Consider the following 20,216-nt stretch of genomic DNA (forward strand, 5'->3'; position numbering starts at 1 on the left):
TTCTTACTTTGCCCACAACAACAACCCTGTATGAAGTGGGTTGGGCTAAGAGAGAGTGACTGGACCAAGGTCATCCAGTTGGCTTCCATGTCTAAGGTGAGAGATTATAGCCAACAAATTATAACTTTTGTTACATTTCTGGATTTAATTTAATTTTCTTTTGAAAAAATACATTTAATAAATTTCTTAAATACAAGTAGCCAGCCATTTTTTAAAAAAAACAAAACACACACATTTTTTCTTAAAATTTGAGAGGGATCTCAGAGTCCTAGTGGACAATCACTTAAATATGAGCCAGCAGTGTGCTGCAGCTGTGAAAAAAGCCAACACAGTGCTGGGCTGCATTAACAAAGAGATAGAATCAAGATCACGTGTTAATAGCAGTTTACAATGCCTTGGTAAGGCCACACTTGGAATACTGCATCCAGTTTTGGTCACCACGATGTAAAAAAGATGTTGAGACTCTAGAAAGAGTGCAGAGAAGAGCAACAAAGATGATTAGGGGACTGGAGGCTAAAACATATAAGGAACGGTTGCTGGAACTGGGTATGTCTAGTTTAACGGAGAGAAGGCCGAGGGGGACATGATAGCAGTGTTCCAATATCTCAGGGGCTGCCACAAAGAAGAGGGAGTCAAGCTATTTTTCAAAGCACCTGAAGGCAGGACAAGAAGCAATGGATGGAAACTAATCAAGGAGAGAAGCAACCTAGACCTAAGGAGAAACTTCCTGACAGGTAGAACAATTAATCAGTGGAACAACCTGCCTCCAGAAGCGGTGAATGCTCCAACACTGGAAGTTTTTAAGAAGAGACTGGACAGCCATTTGTCTGAAATGGTATAGGGTTTCCTGCCTGAGCAGGAGGTTGGACTAGATGACCTCCAAGGTCCCTTCCAACTTTATTATTATTATTTCTCAACTAATCTTTTAGAAAAATACACTTTAAAGTGATATTTTGATCTAGTCTGTGAACTAAGAATATTATAATCTATCTTTTATACTAACCTTTCTATTTCTGCATATTTACCTCTTCATCATCAAATCTCTGACTTAAATATTTATTCATTTAATTAATTTAATTGATTTACATAGCTACTCAACTCATATACAGTATAGGTACTTGGGATGGCTTACATGTAGTTAAAAACATAAAAAAATAGAGATCCCATCACCCAAAACTGCCACAATATCCCATAATCCATGATAAAACATGCCAAACTGCAGTTGAGGATAGGCTGATCCAATGCTTTGGTCCAAGAGGGAAAAATGTTCTCAAGAAGTTACTGAAAGCCATGGGATTGGGATCAATTGAATCTTAAATATAAGATGGAAAAGTTTGTGCAGTGATATATCACACAGAGTAACACCCAGATATGTTGACAGGAAAAGATGGAAAGATGCAATCTGCCTTTATCAGTAAAGGAATCAGACATTGCCAAAGGGAAGAAGAGAAATAATGAAGGTGTGGTGGTAGCTTTATTGCTTAAAGTAAATAAAGTCTTTTCCTTGTAGGCATCAGTGGAAAAATATGGAATTGGGCTTTGTAAGGCAGAAAAGGATGAGGATCTCCTTTTGATATCATTGGTTTGATATGCATGGCAGTGGTCACACATACAGCTGCAGCTGCCTCTATCTAGTATTTAATAGAATGAAGCAGGTGTAGATATAGGTCTTGCATGCAGGATCTTATTGTGTATAAGCCAAGAGGCCTGGGTTCATGCTATAACGCTGATTTATTTGCTGGTTGATTTTATCATACCAGGTAACTATACATGTTAATGCCATTCCTTGTTTTTCATTCGTTTTGGCTACATCTACATGGATATCTTGTGATACTACTAATTAAAAGATATCTTACAACCATGCATTTTATGAAGAGAAGGATGAGGGGTGACATGATAGCAGTGTTCTAATATCTCAGGGGTTGCTACAAAGAAGAGGGAGTCAAGCTACCAAAGAGAGAAGCAACCTAGAACTAAGGAGAAATTTCCTGACAGTTAGAACAATTAATCAGTGGAACAAGTTGCTTCCAGAAGATGTGAATGCTCCACAACTGGAAGTCTTTAAGAAGAGATTGGACAGCCATTTGTCTTAAATGGTATAGGGTTTCCTGCCTGAGCAGGGTGTTGGAGTAGATGACCTCCAAGGTCTCTTCCAACTTTTTATTATTATTATTATTATTATTATTATTATTATTATTATTATTATTATTATTATTGATCATTGCACAGTCAGCCAGATGTTCAGACTGGATTTGGCATTTTTGTCTACCTATTGAGTCCTTACCAAGGACCTGGGTTAGGCAGATATGGATGTTTGATGGTATTACAGATATCGTCGCAGGATGGAAGCAGTTCCTAGTAAGGTTGCCTTTTGCAATTGAGTAATGATGAATTTGTCAATGCCAATGGTGTTCAAGTGGTGCTCCAGTTGTTTTGGGATTGCACCCAAGGCACCTATTATTATTGGTACTACCCTTGCTTGCCTTTGCCACAGTCTTTCTATTTCTATTTGTAGGTCTTTGTATTTTGTTATCTTCTCCAGTTCTTTCTCTTCTATCCTGCTGTCTCCAGGCACTGCCACATCCATTATCCAGACTTTTTGTCTTTCTTATTGACAGTTTCTAAGTCTGGGGTGTTATGTTGCAGGTGCTTATCTGTTTGAATTCTGAAGTCCCAGAGCAGTTTAACTTTATCATTTTCTATGACTTTCTCTGTTTTATGATCCCACTAGTTCTTGCTTCAGGCAAATGATATTTCTTGCAGATCTTCCAATGCACCATAGTTGCTACTTTCCATTAGCAGATTGATGTTTCTGGTAAGAAAAAAGATGGAGGACATAGCAGAAAAACATACAAGGATCAGAAAGAAGACACAATGATTCCTGGAAAATTCCATGGAGGAGGCAGGACAATTATACAATCAAACCAATGCCTCGAAGCATTCTTGGGGAAACATTTGTTTCTATCTCACCATTTATGCTCACCTGTTGAAAAAACTTTCCCTAGGATATGTTTTCTAAATATAACCTTTTTTTAAAAAAAATCACTAAATTTGCTCCCTATATTTTTGTTTTGTTTTTTCAATTTTCCATACCTTCAAGGGACAATTTTCCCACAATCCACTGCAAAAGAGCTTAGCCTGCTGCACATTTTGGTTCTGGCCCTTCACTATGCCCCCAGCTTATTCTCTTTTCATACCAGATCCTTCTTTTATGATGACTCAGATAATCCAATACTTGAACAATACCAGAAAAAAAAATCCCCAAAGGGATATGCTGAGACTAGTGATTTTAATTACATGCCAAATTATGAAAGCAAAGGAACTCTTCTGTCCCACATGTCAAGTTCAAACAAGCATTCTTCAGGAGAAGCCAGCTGCCAAGTAAATGTCAAACCTGTCTCCTGCTATATGGAATCTTATAATATGTTTGCATATTGCTGGTGGCAGATACGGATAAGTTCTGTCACAGCCAAGTTTAGCAATCAGGCAGCTGGCCCATTTGGAAATAAACTATGGGATTTCTCATCATTTTAGGGGCTTCTCTCATCATCATCTCATAATCTTTTGTTAAGACACTTTGACAATTGCAAAATAAAAACCAACTCCTCCCTTTCTTTTCTAACTGACCAGGACGTGAAAGATGCCTTTTGCTTCAATGTTAGGTGTATACTAGAAGTTTTACGAAAACCATTGGCTTGTATGATTATTATTTTTTTTCAGACTGAGCAATTGCTGGGTTTGAACATCCTTCCTCTTTTTTTTTCTTTATCCTCTTGCAAAGTGAAGCACCCATGGTAGAAACACTTCTACAATATTATCAGAGCATGATCTACCAGGGCAAATCTGAAAACTGAGAAGAAAGAAGTTTACTCCCCATTTGCCTCAGAGTAAATAAATCAGACCCAGAGTTTCTTGGGAACGGTGGTGGAGATGAAGGACATCAGATTTTATCATATGATCTACAGTTCAAAAAACTTCAAAAGTTCTTGTCACTATGGCTTGTTGTTTTGTAGCTTTTTTTTTTTTTTTTTTGCTCCTATCAGCTACTATTCCTATTTAGAAAACTATTATCACAGCCTAGTATTTGGAGGTGGAGGAATGAAATTGAAGTGGCTAGAAGTGTAATGTAAAGCAGGTAATGCCATTCAAATGTGTGGGAGCAGTTATGGGAGAGGAATGATTTTTTTAAATGTAGTTTTACATTACCTTGTTAATGTTTTCCTACCATTGGAATAGTGGGGAACTATATCATCACTTTCAAAGAGAGTTGGGGAGAAGTCACAAAAATAGGTTTGGGGACTCCAAGTGGCTCTGGGAATACTGATCACAACTTATAAAACTTTCTTTCAAGATGTCGGTTTTTTTCTGATCGTAGTTTGTATGAAGCCTGATTAAAGCTAGAGTTACTCAACAATTATATGGGTGGCATATATCTTAATAAATAAACAAATAAACAAACAAACAACAATGTTTATTCAGATTTTCAGATTTCAAACTTCCATGAAGGTATCTCATGGTATCTTGAAGGTTTTCAATAATTTTATTTTAAATTCAATATTTTATCTTAAACTTCTGAAGAAATTCTCTAGTTTTAATAGTAGATAGCTTGCCTGCATCTTGTTCTTTGGCAAGATTAGTCATCTATCTGAAACTGCTCTTTAATTGTCCAGTCCAAATGAACAGTGAAGCTAGGAACTGTGGAAGTCTAACAATGTAGTAGGTGCTGATATGGGTTGAGTTGGATTTGTTTTAGATTTATTGCAATGGTCAGGCAGGATGCTTTATCATATTCCACTAATCATTAAAATGTTGGGCAGAGACATTCTCTTTTTGTTTACCAGTTCTGATTCAATTTAATAAAAGAGAACATGTCTTAGAAATTATCTTAAAGTGTTGTTGTATCAAAATCCCCTTAGTGTTATGACCTGAGTTGCCATTGATGTAAATTATCAATTTGGGCCAAGGAGAGCATATAAGTGCTCTCCCATTTACTGGGTAATCTTTCCTCCAGCTCCCCACAATTCCCCTGACTTCCCACATTTTAATCAGATTCAAAAAGAAGAGTTATTTATTTTATTAATTTATTAATTTTATATGCCACCTATCTCACTGTCCCTGACAGTCCATGATATTGTCACTGACTTAAGAAAACAACTCCTCTTCCTGTTGTTGTTTTTTCCAGTAGCAGTGATACTGGAGGACTTCTGCTCTTAAAAAAAAAAAAAATGCAGAATTTATCTTTCACTGAAAAACCTCGGAGAAATCAAATATTTGATTTCTTTACTCCACTACAAATCAAAGAAGGCTCCTTTCAGTGTCTCCATCCAGAATTTGAAACTCACTCTTACTGTCTTTATCTACCTTGCAAAAATCTAGGAAAAGCATTAAACTTCTAATTTTTCTGGAAGCTATGATTTAATGTCATGTTTTAACCTCCGCTGTTCTTAACTTTTGTACTTTGATTATGATAATGTGATGTTTGAACTGAATGTTCATCGCCTTCAAAGACTATCGGGCAAATGAATGAATAAAGGAATAGGCTGCAGTGGAATTTTGTCTCTGATAACTGGTAATTTCATTTTTCTGGCAATGCCTCCCTCTCTCACCAAAGCAAAATGTAAGCTCTGAGGGCACTTTCATAAGCATGGAGACTGACGTGGCTTTAAAAACATAGGAAAGCAACATTTTCTGATGACAATTTATGTCATAAACTACTTATAGTCTGCTGTGCCCCTGAGCACTGGTTCCTGCATTAGAAATAATTGCAGAGTACAGTCAACATCTTACCTATTTTGAGCCATAAAATTAGATGCACTGAACTGAGGGTTGCTTCACATTGCCAGTTTGTTTGAGGCCTGCTGACCATTTCCTGATGGGAAGAGCAATGATATTGTCCAACCTCTCCTGGTATGCAATTCAAGCAACCCTATGTAAAATTTGTCCAGCTTTGTTTCTTTGGAAGAAGTTAGTTGATTGTAGTGACCTGAAATAGAGCCAGTAAAGATAGGATAGGGTCAGAAGTGAGACAACAAAGGTTATGGCAATGCCATTTCCACCAGATCAAAAATTGTAGATGGCATTAGGAATAGATGAAGGGAAAAGGCTTTGTGTCTCATCCTTACTTCACTATCCAAAGCTGTATTAAGACTAAAATTGTTCTAACTTTCTTGGAAGGCAAGGAGCTAGATAGGCTAAACATTTAACACATGGAGAAATTATGGCCAATAAGAAGAAGCAGCATCTAGAAAATAGGTGGTTGATAAATCCAAGAAATGGAAAAAAAAAAGTAGACCTGGATTGTTAGTTATAATTGGAGAACCATGGCACCTTCAGAGAATGGTATATCTCTCAGGAATGCTGTTGGCATTGTGCATGTTTAAAGACACTCTTATTTATTCACTGTTCTTGAGAAGCAACTGTTAGAAATAGCAGTTTCAACAGTAGCACAGTGCTGTCCAAATAAAAGGGAAGATGGAGAGGGAAATTCTTATCTAACTAAGAGCCACTTGTTAAGAGAGAATTGAGTAAGCATGAAAAAAGTAAGCATGAAAATCCACACCTAACACATAGTCATTTCTTCCAGCAAACAAATGTGTGTTACTACAACTTTCTTTGTACTGACTAGCCAAAGGGCAATCTGCAGCTGTGAATTTCTGCCCCCACTTACCTGATTTGATAGAAGATTTCATGGAACCCATGCCAAACCACATTATTATTAACAATTTGCCAGATTTCTCCCTTCCAGGCAATGTTTCCTGCAAAATACTTTATCTAATCCCAGAACTCTTCAGGTTTCATTTAACTTTGCATATTAAGTGGCCTCTTGACAGATTTTCCAGGTTTCTTTTTTAGGCACTTATTTTGCAATTTGTCCTGTTTAATACTCTAGTGATTCAAAAGTGCATACATTTTTGAGAATAATTATAATTTAGGAAGGACTTGATAGGTGGATAAAAATGCCAAATCCAGTCCAAACAAACCAATAATGATGTAATATTATGATACTAAAAGGAAAAGAAAATGAGAAGTTGACTCCACTTCACTCACACTATTTTTGTTCATTTTTTCTCTCCCAAGAACAATCTGTAGCCCATAATTGCACTCAATCATCATCAGGTTGTCTGTGGAGTATAGTCAGAAAAAGTCAAAATGGCAGCTGGTTGTTTGTGTGTATTGTTTAAGATAAACATTTAAAAATGGGTAAAATTTTTATTGCATCAACCCATCTGACATCTTGACTTTTTTGATATACCCTACAGACACTCCAGTCACTATTAGACACTTTTTCAAAATCCTTGCCCCATTTAGCTTCTTTTTTTTTAACCTGAGATTTTAACTTTTGGATTATAATAAATCTTCAAGATTCGATGTGTTCATTGAGTGCTTCCTTTTCATGCATGCCATTTTCTCTCCCTAAGTGTTATGTCCCGAGCCTTGCAAATGGGCTCGGGGTGTTTGCAGGCAGTCCCGGGCAGGTGCAAGCTGCCCGGGACCAGACAGGCTGTCGCCAGCGCCGTGCGCATGCGCGGGTGCTGGCGCGGGAAAAGTAACACATTGACCCGGGAGTTGCCTATATAAGAGGCTGCGAGCGTTTGGGCGTAGCAGAAGCCTTCACCTGTAAACTGAACACAGAATAAAAGAAAACTGGAGAACTACAACTGCTTCTCGTGTCTGCTTTTCGCCAAGGACTCAACACTGGCAACGAGGATGGGATCGCCTTACATCGTCTGAAAAGGAAGAGGTGTAAGCTTACCCAAGTGAGTCCTGAGAAGAGGAACGGAGTTGACTCGGCAGCTGCCCGCCAATCCAGTGCGCATTCGGGGGTAGGCTGGCTGATAGACCCGTCTCCTGAAGATGGTGAAAATTGGAAGGCTTTCGGAGTTCGACGTCTCACATCCAGAGCGGTGGGAGTCCTACGTAGCCAGGCTGGAAAACTACCTCAAGGTGAACCAAGTGAGGGAAGAGAGTTTGAAGGCTGCCACTCTGCTGTGTGTCTGTAGTCAAGACGCCTTCGAGATCGCGGAGAACCTCGCAGCACCTGTCCCATTAGAGTCTGTCAACTACGCAGATCTAAAGAAGCTACTAAAGGAGCACTTCCAGCCTAAGATGTCCGTCATCGCATGGCGCCACACCTTCGAGCAGAGGGATCAACGATCCAGAGAATCGGCCAAAGAATACATCGCCGCATTAAGAAAGGCCGCCAAGCACTGCCAGTTCAAGGACCTCGAGGAACGACTGAGGGATCGATTCGTGTGCGGGCTAAGGCATCGAGAACTACAACAGAGGCTTTTCGCCAAAGAGGACTTGTCTTTCCAAGATGCCTTGAGAGAAGTCACCGCAGAAGAAGCAGCAGGCGGCACCATCAAGAACATGCGGCCGATCAGGAACAGTCCAGATGTTGCATCCGTGCACCAAGAAGAAGTCCGAGCAAACTCCGAGGAGAATCCGGACGAGGAAGTCGACCGTCTTCACCCCACGAAGGAAGAGAACCGGAAAGAGAGCTCTTCAGCTTCCCTCAAGTGCATCGGCTGTGGAGGTCGCCACAGGAGAGCCGACTGCAAGTTCCGCACCGCGACGTGCCGCGTGCGGGAAACAAGGACATATTGCAGCTGTGTGCCTGGGCCGACGAAAGGTACAACCTCAGGAAGAACTGCGCCTGAAAGGTACCAGGGTCCCTAGCCAGAATAGGGTAGGTTTTTGTGCTTCGCGAAGAAGCATTCTTAGGACAGGCACACACAAGCCCATTAAGAAAAAGCTGTCACTCAAGGTGAAGCTACAAGGGGTTCCATTAACCATGGAACTAGACACGGGGTCTGCACTTTCAATCATCTCCTTGCCTACTTTTAGGAAGATTTGTTCCGGCAGTGGAACTCAGGCCAAGTTAAGGCCTTCTGACATTGTGCTTACAGATTTTCAGAATTCGAGAGTGTGTGTTAAGGGGGAGGCCACCCTTAACGTACAGTATAAGAACTTTGAAGGTCCACTAGACCTATTAGTAGTAGGGGGTGAACGAACGAGTCTCATAGGACTCGGTTTGAAGCCTTGGGAATACACGTCACGGGGCTCAATAGCTTACAAACACTCGACCTACAGGAAGTCTGCAAAGAATTTGCAGATGTCTTCAGCCCCCAGCTGGGCACATTCAAGGGACCCCCTGTGTCCTTAAAACTGGACCCCACGGTCACTCCCATTAGAATTAAAGCAAGAAGGGTCCCTTTTGCTTTAAAGAGTAAAATTGACACTGAATTAGACAAACTGATCCAACAGGGAATTCTAGAACCTGTTGATTCCAGCCCTTGGGAGACCCCCATTGTCACGCCTCTAAAGGCAAATGGGGACATTCGCATTTGTGCTGATTACAAATGCACTCTTAATAAGGCATTGCAGCAACATGCCTATCCTGTTCCTGTGGTCAGTCATATTCTGGCCTCCCTCAAGGGGGGGGCGCGTTTTTGCAAAGCTTGACCTAGCTCAAGCGTATCAACAGCTGCCTGTTGATGATGATGCTGCCATAGCTCAAACTATCGTGACCCACAGGGGAGCCTTTAAGGTAAAAAGGCTACAGTTCGGAGTGAATGTCGCTCCTGGGATTTTCCAATGCGTAATGGAAAACACACTACGGGGCATACCAGGGGTTTGCCCCTACTTTGATGATGTCTTAATTGCAGGAGACTCCACACATATTCTAGCTGAAAGGCTAAGGGCTGTCCTGTTAAGGTTCAGGAAAACAGGCCTCAAGCTCAAAAAAGACAAATGCAAAATTGGGGTGCCTTCTACTGAATTTCTGAGGTTCAAAATTGATGCTGCTGGGATTCACCCTGCTGAATCCAAACTAACTGCCATTTTAGAAGCACCTAGGCCAAAGTCTAAGGCCGAACATCAGGGCTTCCTTGGCCTCCTGAATTTCTACAATTCCTTCCTTCCACATAAAGCTAGCGTAGCTGAGCCTCTTCACAGGCTGTTAGACAAACAAGCGGTGTGGCAGTGGTCACAAACACACGAGGCTAGTTTTAATAAGGTCAAGGCCTTACTCACTTCTAACAGTGTCCTTGCACACTTCAACGAGTCCCTTCCTGTGTGCATCGCTTGTGATGCTTCCCCTTACGGGGTAGGAGCCGTCCTGAGCCACCTCAGGTCTGATGGAACTCAGGTTCCTGTTGCATATTACTCCAGAACACTGTCTTCTGCCGAGCGCAATTACGCTCAGATAGACAGGGAGGCTCTGGCTGTTGTTGCTGGAATTAAAAATTCCATGATTTTTTGTATGGCAGGCATTTCACGGTCTTCACTGACCATAAGCCTCTGCTTGGACTGTTTACCACATGTAAACAAACTCCCCAAATCATTTCCCCTAGAATGCTCAGGTGGTCTATTTTTCTGTCTGCATATGATTTTTCATTACTCCACAAGCCTGGGAAAGAGATGGGCCATGCTGATGGCCTCAGTAGACTGCCCCTGCCAGTAGTAGAAGCTGACCCTGCACCAGCTGTCAACATTCTTTCCATTTAAGCCTTGCCCGAGTCCCCTCTGAATGCCAGGGATGTTGCCGCTGAAACAGGCACAGATCACACACTTTCACGTGTCCTTTCTTGGGTTTTGTCTGGATGGCCCGAGCACTGCCCTAGTCCTGAGTTTCAGAGTTTCTGGTCCAAAAGGAACGAGCTTTCCACTTCTCAGGGTTGTCTGCTTTGGGGAAACAGAGTTGTCATTCCCGCCTCAATGAGGACTAGGACCTTAAATTCCCTCCACGAGGGTCATCCTGGCATTGTTCGCATGAAGGCCCTGGCGCGCAGCCACTTGTGGTGGCCTGGTTTAGATAAGGACATTGAGGCTAAGGTGCATGCATGCCACCTATGCCAACGCTCTCGCCCAGAGATGCCCCAAGCTCCTGTGCATAGATGGGAAGATACACAGTCCCCATGGTCTAGGGTGCACATTGACTACGCTGGGCCCTTTCAGGGCCAGTTCTTCTTGGTCCTCGTTGACAGTCATTCAAAATGGCTTGAGGTTGTACCTGTCTCATCCACCACTGCTGCAAAGACTATTCAGGTACTGAGGGGGATTTTTGCTGCACACGGGCTTCCAGATGTCATCGTGTCTGACAACGGCCCTCAATTTACTTCCTCCGAATTCCAAGCTTTCTTACAGGCTAACATGATTCATCATGCCACGTCTGCACCCTTCCACCCATCCACCAACGGTATGGCTGAACGCATGGTCCGCATCACAAAGGACGCCTTGAAGAGACTCACCTATGGGGACTGGCATCACAGGTTGGCTGACTTTCTCCTTTCTTACCGCACCACACCATCCACTTCTACAGGAAGAAGCCCTGCTGAACTTCTCTGGGGGCGCAAACTTACTACGAAGCTTGACCGGTTGCACCCGGACAGACTGCCTTCATCTTCCTCACATTCTAGGGCACCTAGACAACTACTTGTGGGTGCCCCAGTTTGGACTCGCAATTACGGGCCTGGTCATACATGGGTCCCCGCTTCTATTTCCAGGGTCACAGGTCCTCTATCCTACGAGGTAGCCCTGGACAACGGTCGTGTCCTGCGTCGGCACATCGACCAACTCCGCCCTAGGCGGGATCTTCCAGATGAGACTCCTGGCCCTTTTCCAGGGGGGGAGGGGGACCCTTTAGAGCAAAGGGAGGGGCACGAGCTGCTGCCCACCTCCAATGAGGGAGCCACAAACGGCCCATCCCAGGATTCCGCGAGAGCCCCAAACAGGAATTCCACGAGCCTACCCAACTACCAGGCATTCATGCCTACTCCAGCCAGGGAGTCACCCCGGGGTACAATCACTATTCACCTGCACAGCACAGTACTCCAGTCAGGGAGGATACCCGGGAGCATCCCAACAAATCATACCCCGCAAGAGAGCTGGCACATAAGTCCCAGAGTTGGCCTGACCTTACCCCAAGTCTTACAGGGGGTCAAACATACAGGGAGGTGGTCAAGGAACCAAGTCCCGACCGTAACGCCTCTAACCCAAATCAGGGAGCAACTGAGTTTTGGGAAGGTACAGAAACCCACACGAGCCCAGACACAGAACAGGGTTTAGGGAATGGACAGCCTCCTGACAGGTCTTGGACAGACCTAGGAGGTTCTACAGAGACGCCCAGCAGTGGCTATCACTTCAAGAGGCCCGAGGGCCTACAGCTAGGCAGGTCAACTAGGTCACAAAGTGACAGAAGCCCTGGCCTGACGAGCCCGGTGGGCAAGCAAGCAGGCCAGGCATCGGGGCACAGTCCTTGGAAGACACCAGGGCACAATAGAGAGAACAGGCTCACATCTCCCTTCAGTCAGGGAACTCCTGTCAGAAACCCAGAGCTGAGAAGGTCACAGAGAGCAAAGAAATCTCCTAAGTACCTAGAGGATTACATAACATTGCTGGCTAAACAAAAGCCAGTAAACAGTAGGAGCACTGGGGAGTAGAACATTGCATTAAGAATGATTATATGTTGATAGTAGTTTTAGCGCGGGGGTAAGGGGTGTTATGTCCCGAGCCTTGCAAATGGGCTCGGGGTGTTTGCAGGCAGTCCCGGGCAGGTGCAAGCTGCCCGGGACCAGACAGGCTGTCGCCAGCGCCGTACGCATGCGCTGGTGCTGGCGCGGGAAAAGTAACACATTGACCCGGGAGTTGCCTATATAAGAGGCTGCGAGCGTTTGGGCGTAGCAGAAGCCTTCACCTGTAAACTGAACACAGAATAAAAGAAAACTGGAGAACTACAACTGCTTCTCGTGTCTGCTTTTCGCCAAGGACTCAACACTAAGCATCAATATCCATACTTGAAATGTGAGCAGTACAGGGAATTCTATTGCCCCACAATCCCTGAAATTCACAGAAGCTTAAGAAATTAGCAGATTGCCAGTTGCAATGCATTTGCTGTTTTTAAATGAATTTTGAAGAAGCAGTATAGGAAATATACAGAAGATTCCTAAGAATGACACATACAGCCAAGAAAACAAACAAATGGATCATAGAAAAAATGAACCCAAATTTCTTCTGGAACAAATTATTAGACTCATGTTTTTCTATTTTAGACACATTATGTGAAGATCTAATTCTCTGGAGAAAGTTCTAATGCTGAGAAAGGTAGAAAAAAGAGAAGAACATGGCCAGCAGCAAAGTGATAACTGCACAATTGTGAGACCTGAAAGACCAGTTTAGAAACTAATCTTTATAGAGAAAATCTATTGATGTGGTTGCTAAGAGTTGACAATGACTTAATGGTACATAATCTATCTATCTATCTATCTATCTATCTATCTATCTATCTATCTATCTATCTAATGATTTCTCTCTCTCTCTCTTTCTCATCTATCATATTAATTAAAAATCCAAACATAAAAGCAAAAATAATGCACAAAATACATTAACCAGGCACCAAAAATGCATGTCTTTGAACATATACAAAAAATGAATATACATTTATACTTGCAGATAAGTCAAGAATAGGTTCAATTTATCTGTGAACCAAAATTCGTTTTTTTAAAGCCTGTCATGACCTTAAAATTGTACAGTTTTATAAATGATGCCTAACAGTTTATAATTTCCTCCTATTGCTATAGTTAAAAATTCAAGGGTTGGCTTATCTAAACATGACATGTTTTTATGGTATTTTACTTGAAAGTTTGAGGAATGGCTTATCTGAGTACAGATTTAATTTGCAATTATATATGATAGTTTAATACAAATTTTAAAAGAAATCCCATGACTGATTAATCAAACTTAAAAGAAATTTTGCAGATTCTGAAACAGGAAAATAGAAAGAAATTGAACTGTTTTGCCCATACTTAGATGCTTCCCAATCCTGTCAGTCCATTATTTCTTTAAAACAAACAAAGGGGGGGGGGGAAATACCTTTGTCTCTTCTTTACTGCATCTATTCCTATAGTCCCTGCCTTGTTAATCTCCTTGCTTGCCAACCATTCAGGCTGTAGTCACACCCACAGTGTTTTTCTTAGCCTAGCATAAGCTGTAACTCTCTTTCACTGCTTTGAGTCACATTGTCAATGAAACCCCTGAAGTGGTGAGAGACCGAAACTCTGACCTTGCAAGGCCTTTTTGACATGAGTCTGTTAATGCTCCTGATTGCTATATCCTAAGCTAAGGAAGTACATCTATATACTACTAAAACTCTCATTATTTTATCTGTTTGTACTTCAAGTTAGCCCAAATGGTGCATTATACTGCAACAATTTTGGAATTAAAATCCAGTAACTTAAAAGAATGCATAAAAAATCCAGGACCCGTGTAATTGAAATTTCCATGATGTTCAGACCAGTTTATTGCAAAGATGTGGCTGTTGCAATGTCCCTATGATCACCTGATTACAATTTCTGATGCTCCCTGCCAGCTTCCAAGCAAAGAAAATTCAATGGGAAAGCCAGCAGGAAGTCATTCCCATTCCCACCACTCTATGTGTGGTCACTTTATTTATCTGTTTAGGTAAGTAGATACTGATTTATTATTGAAGTTTGTCACCACAGTTACTTTTTCTAGTTATAGTATATGCTTTTCTTAGAGGATTATAGGAATGTTCAGGTAAAAATAAATGGTCAGCTTAACATTTAATGTTCACTGTGGCCACATCATATAATGCTACCTTCCTCTCAGAGGATGACCCAATGGGTTTCAGATTTGTCTAGTCATATTTTAAAGCAATATACAACATTTTCAGTTGTCAGTTTCAGCAGCCTGAAAAGCATGATTATGCCTTCATCTGGAATAGATTTGAGGGCCTTTCTATTCCATTAGAGTCAGCACCAGTTCTACCAACAGCCATATAATCAAGAGATTGGTTCGAAAGGCTGGAAAGCAGAAAGAGTGATCTGTAGGTGGACTAGCCCATCTTTCCCCCAATCTGCTGCCTTCCAGAAGTGCTGAAGTACAACTTCTGCTATTCCTTGCTGACATATCTATGCTGGCTGGAAATCATGGAGGCTGTGCCCTGCCATGTCTGGAAGACAACAATTTGGAGAAACTGGAACTAGAGTCTGAAAGCAGGGGTGAAGCACTTTTTTTCCCCAACCTTGATTCCAGATGAGAAAGTAGGAGACATTTAGAAAACTCTTTCAGTTATACAAAACATGGAGGATACAAACTGACACTAATTTATATACATTTTATAATTCTAAAATTGCACACTGTTTTTCCTTCTCATTGATAACCCCAAAGCAATTTAGAAGGACTGCTTCCCTGAGAGTTTTTACTTATGAATGAAACAATCTTGGGAGCATAAAGCAGATTATTACTATGTTTTGAGATTAGAGAAAGCCTGTTATACTGCAACCAATTTTGGTTACCATACTACAAAAAAGATAATAAGACATTGGAAAAAGTTCAGAGAAGAGCAACTAAGATGATCCAAGGCCTAGAGACTAAAACATGAAGAACGGCTGCAGGACATGGATTTGGCTAGTCTAAAGAAAAGAAGAAAATAGGGGTGACATGATAGCAGTATTCCAGTATCTGAAGACCTGCCACAAAGAAGATTGGGTCAATTTATTCTCCAAAGCAGTAGAGGGCAGGACAAGAAACAATGGTTGGAAACTGATCAAAGAGAGAAGCAACCTAGAATTAAGGAGGAACTTCCTAACAGTGAGGACAATTAACAGAATTTAACAATTAACCTTCAGAAATAGTGGGTGCTCCATCACTGGAGGTTTTTAAGAAGAGACTGGACAGTCACTTATCTGAGACGGTATAGGCTCTCCTGCTTGAGCGGGGGGGGGGGGGCTGGACTAGAAGACCACCAGCTCTATTCTATTCTAAAGCTGTAAATCTTTGTTCCTGCTCCAAACTGAGTGTGCTCTGAGGAAAGAGCCTAGTGAGGCTTCTCATTCAAGACAAATAGGGACCATGTGTGGGGGTAGGATGTGGAGAATCAGGATTAGCTGTGAAGGTGTGTGTCAGAAATTATAGCCCATGCTGTTGTCCCAAAATGGATTTGTTGTTGTTGACATAAATAAGGCACAATCGTGTGAATTATTCTATATTTAGTTTAGCCTCAAAATATTTCACAATTATTAGCAATCCTCTGAAATTCTTGTAGAACTTCCAGATTTTTAATGAACTCTGAATCTTTGCTTGCGACTTTATGTCATTTATGCTCCAAGAAAGACTTTTGCTGATGTTTGGATTTTGATTTCTTATCTTTTAATAATTCTCATACAGATCTGGAGAGACTGAAGCCCCGTGAATATACGTGGCCTTCAAAATGCTCATGCCATCCAGAAATTGTCAAAAGTTTCTACCAAATTGTAAGTTGTGTTGTGATAGAAAGGGAAATTATTAAATGCCTGAGTAAAGAATAATTACATTAACTAAACTTAATTTTAATTAATTAGAAATATAAATGAAATTATTTATTTTTTGTCTTTTACTCTAAATGAAGTCTTATGAATTGGCGATACGTTTGCTACATTATATTCCATTTTGCACACAATGAAATCCTTTTGGGCACGCCAGGAAACTTCCTCTGTCTGCCCTCTAATTTCTTAAAGTATTTGGGCAGGGGGCCAAACATACTTTCATGCTGAGAAGGAGGGGAGGCACCTACCAGGGACTGAACTCTCAGTGACCTGAGGATGGGCTGCTCTAGTATCCCCAGGGATCAATCACTGTTTTGTTTTCAGCTCAGAACCTTTTGGGTGAGGAATAATCTGCATTCCACTTGAGTAGTTTCATCTTTTCTGCATACCTCTCTGGCACAATCCAAAGCAACAGATTTCTGGAAAAGAAAAACAAATGCATTTAAGTGCTCAAAACACAATTCGTTGCCCTTGGAAATAAAATCAATGTCATCACAGTAGAGCAGAGTCTTTGCTTTTTCCTAAAATAAACTGCCCAACATTTTCTTAACCGAAAGCTAAACTCCTTCCTGGAGTAGTGTATTAATGGTCACTCTACAAAAATCAGGGTAAGGCTAGGACTAAAACCAAATATGTTTCAAATTCAATATAAAATAACAATTTCATAATGATTTTTATGTATCATTTTCTGCTTCACTGCATTATAAATTAAAATTTAGCAATAAGGTTTGTAACAGCTATACAGGCTGCATCCATTTTCATTGGGTGTGTTGGTTGGAGAATATTATAAATTCCTTCCTCTTCCCTTGAAGACACAATAATTAGATCCACTCAGAGCTGCAGCAGCTTGAATTTCAGCAACAATGTCTCCCCATCAACTATGGGGCAATATTGTGAACTGAAGCAATGCAAGCTCATAATAACTTTCAAATAGATGCATAATGTCCCAAGTGGTTTTTAGCACCATACAAAGGGTGCCAGACTATTCAGATGTTCAGATGTTGCAAACCTGATGGATGAAGCCCATTTCAAAATGTGTTATTCCCCAACAAGAGTGACATATTGTAATAAATTATGTCATCATTTCATATTTGTCAAGACAAATTCTTCCACTGGGCAGAGTGAGACAGTTATCTCAGATGCAGAAGTAGACATAGGATGATGGGCAGCATATACATTTAATAATGAATGAATGAATGAATGAATGAATGAATGAATGAATGAATGAATGAATAAGAATGCCCATACTTTGCCTTGTCCAACTACATGGCTAACCTTTCTGTTGCCATAGGAGATTCTGCCAGTGTTAAAGAAAGATTTGCATACCAATGTACTATGCTTTTGCACATGCAAGGGGAGAGATGCCATATTATTCATTGCCCCATATGAATGGGGGAATATCTTTGATCCCCTGAACTTTCAATCATCAATCATTCTTGATTTACAGTACATTTATTATATTAATTAGAAATAATAATTAGAAGGCAATACAGACTTGAAATATATTATGCAATGGAGGCATAGCCAAGGTATTGAACTATTGAGGTATATGTGCCTATGTTGCTCCATCTGCTAACTTTTCCTTCATTTATTCACCTTTCAACCCCATAATAATTTTGTTATCTTCAGGGGCATTTGAGCCCAATGTTATATAGCAGAATAAGATTTCAGTTTTCCTTTGGGTGACTATGATTTATTTCATTCATCATTTTATTGTCTTCTTAGGCAGATCTTAGAATGGCTGAATGTGTCCAGTGAATGCTAGCAGCAAATTTTGGGAGCAAACTTTCCACGCATGCAGGGAGCAGTGGGATTGTAGATACATGGCTGGAACATAAATTGGATTGCTGGAGTGAGGGCTTTTGATTGCAATAGTATCCATAAAGCAGAGGCAGAATAATAACAACAGGCCCTGCTTCCAATCTTATACAAGATGGGGTTAAGAGATCACACAGCACAACTGCAAAAAATTCTATGGGTAATTCCAGATAACCAGCCTAGCCCCCCCCCCCTTTTCACAGTGAAATAGCTTTTTCAGGTCACAAATTTTCTACTTCATGTACTGATAATGAAGAAAAAGTTGCTTGAAGAGAACCCTGAATCAGCTGTACATGATTTCTTAGTGTTGAAAGAAAAATCTTCATCAGTCCGAGCTGGGAATAAACAAAAAGGTTGTAGTTTATTGAGTAGCAGAACCACAAGACATGTGGCTCTGGAACAGCTGACCACATGTAGCTGGAAGTGATGGGTTTTTATATCTTCTTGGGCTTTTGTGTTTGAGGCTCTTCCTGTTCCTGTTGCATGAGCCTATGGCATGAATCTGAGCTTTTGAGTGTGTCCTTTTGGTATTCTGATGGTGGTCGGTTAATCTTATTATGTCCTAAAGGTCATGTCTTTAGAGTTTTGGCGGGGGATGTAGATTTTAGGGGTCTTTGACTTTCTAATCTCATCAGCTCCAACCTTCCTGGCCCTAGTCTTCCTGAATGAATCACTAAACCTGCATTTCTACAGAGCTGGTTTCTGCTGCGGCGAGTGGGGGGGGGAGAGAAGTTTCTGCCTTTTTAAAAATCTTCTCCATTATTCCTTTGGGGAAATATAATATTCTGGTTTTAATATTCCCCCAAATATTTCTTTCTCGGGGTGGGTTGCTATCCCCTACACCAGTTTAACCTACAAATTTGGTATGCCTGCTGCCCTCCATTTAAGTAGCAGCCAATCTTGCTCATTTTGTGCATCCAGACATGGTCAGCCAAATGCTACCATCTGCTGCCACATTGTCTCTTTGTGAATGAGAAGGTAACTTCATTTATACATACACAATTAAACCAACAGATTCAATTTGCACTAGCTCAGATGATTTTTTTTTCTCTTACGTCCAGGAAGTTGTTCTTCATGCTGATATGTCATTTGTCTGTGAAACATAGTTGTTCTCTGCTGCAATTACATATTTTAAAATGGCTGCCAATAGATGTAGACTGACAATATTGTGTTTGCTGCACCACCTTGTGGTGCATCAGGGCTACACGCTGTTCTAAAGCAGTGTGGGATGTTGAATGACACATAATAAGAGACATTTTGTGCCTTCTGCCTCATGAGTGCCTGGAAGGAAACATCTTTTATGACATCTCATAGGGATTGTGAGAGGCCTCATTCTCCATTTCCTGTAGGTGTCGCTCTTGTATTTTCATACTAGCTATCTAAGGGAAACTGCCTAATAATCAGCCAATGCATTATTAGTCCATAAAGAATATGATTTGCCCTGATGTAGACAACAACTCATATCAGTGTACCTGATGCTTTAATTAAAATCTGATAAAAATATACTCTTTTTTCATTAAACAATTCATTTTTATCACTTCCAAATCAAATGTATTTTGAGAAAATGGCCTGATTATCTCCATTATCCAATCCCAGAATGTTTGACAGCAACATTATTGTAGAATTAGGCCTTCTGATGAAGCCCAGGAAGTATTGTAAAGCAGAAATACATAACTCTGGCCCAAAGCTCTCCAAAGCTTTGATTAAAACTCAGAACCACCAAACAAGGTGTATTTTTTATTGAATCAGAAAAGAAATATAATTGAATATGTGACAAATAATTGTATCAGTTAAATTAATACTTTTTGATTAATTTATTTTATTATGTTTAGATTCAATTGAATTTTATTTTTTATCTGACTCTTCTAACAATTATCCTCATCTAAGATTTAGATTTTAAAATAATCTAGTTTTAAGATCTATTCAACATAGCTTGAAGAAGAAGTTGCTTTTTCTATAGATTCTTGATCCATTTTTCATCCAAAAGTCTGAAATAAAACATCATTGGGATTCCCTTCATATTCTGAAGGTAACTCCCAGGATTTTTGCAGGATGAGCAGATGAAGAGTGTGA

The 20,216-nt window shown here is 40.7% G+C and overlaps 1 long non-coding RNA gene across 3 annotated transcripts in view; it reads left to right on the forward strand.

Annotated features, from left to right (window-relative positions):
* LOC120312803 overlaps positions 1-20,216 on the forward strand; it is a 66,019-nt gene that overhangs the window by 22,531 nt on the left and 23,272 nt on the right. For all 3 annotated transcript variants that reach the window (XR_005557968.1, XR_005557967.1, XR_005557969.1), the window contains exons 2-3: positions 14,369-14,460; positions 16,189-16,274. This is a non-coding gene — a long non-coding RNA (uncharacterized LOC120312803). The remainder of the gene's footprint in view (positions 1-14,368; positions 14,461-16,188; positions 16,275-20,216) is intronic.

The sequence above is a fragment of the Crotalus tigris genome, unplaced genomic scaffold, assembly GCF_016545835.1.
Source record: "Crotalus tigris isolate CLP2741 ecotype Arizona unplaced genomic scaffold, ASM1654583v1 scf7180000018544.1747854, whole genome shotgun sequence".
NCBI classification, from domain to species: Eukaryota; Metazoa; Chordata; class Lepidosauria; order Squamata; family Viperidae; genus Crotalus; species Crotalus tigris.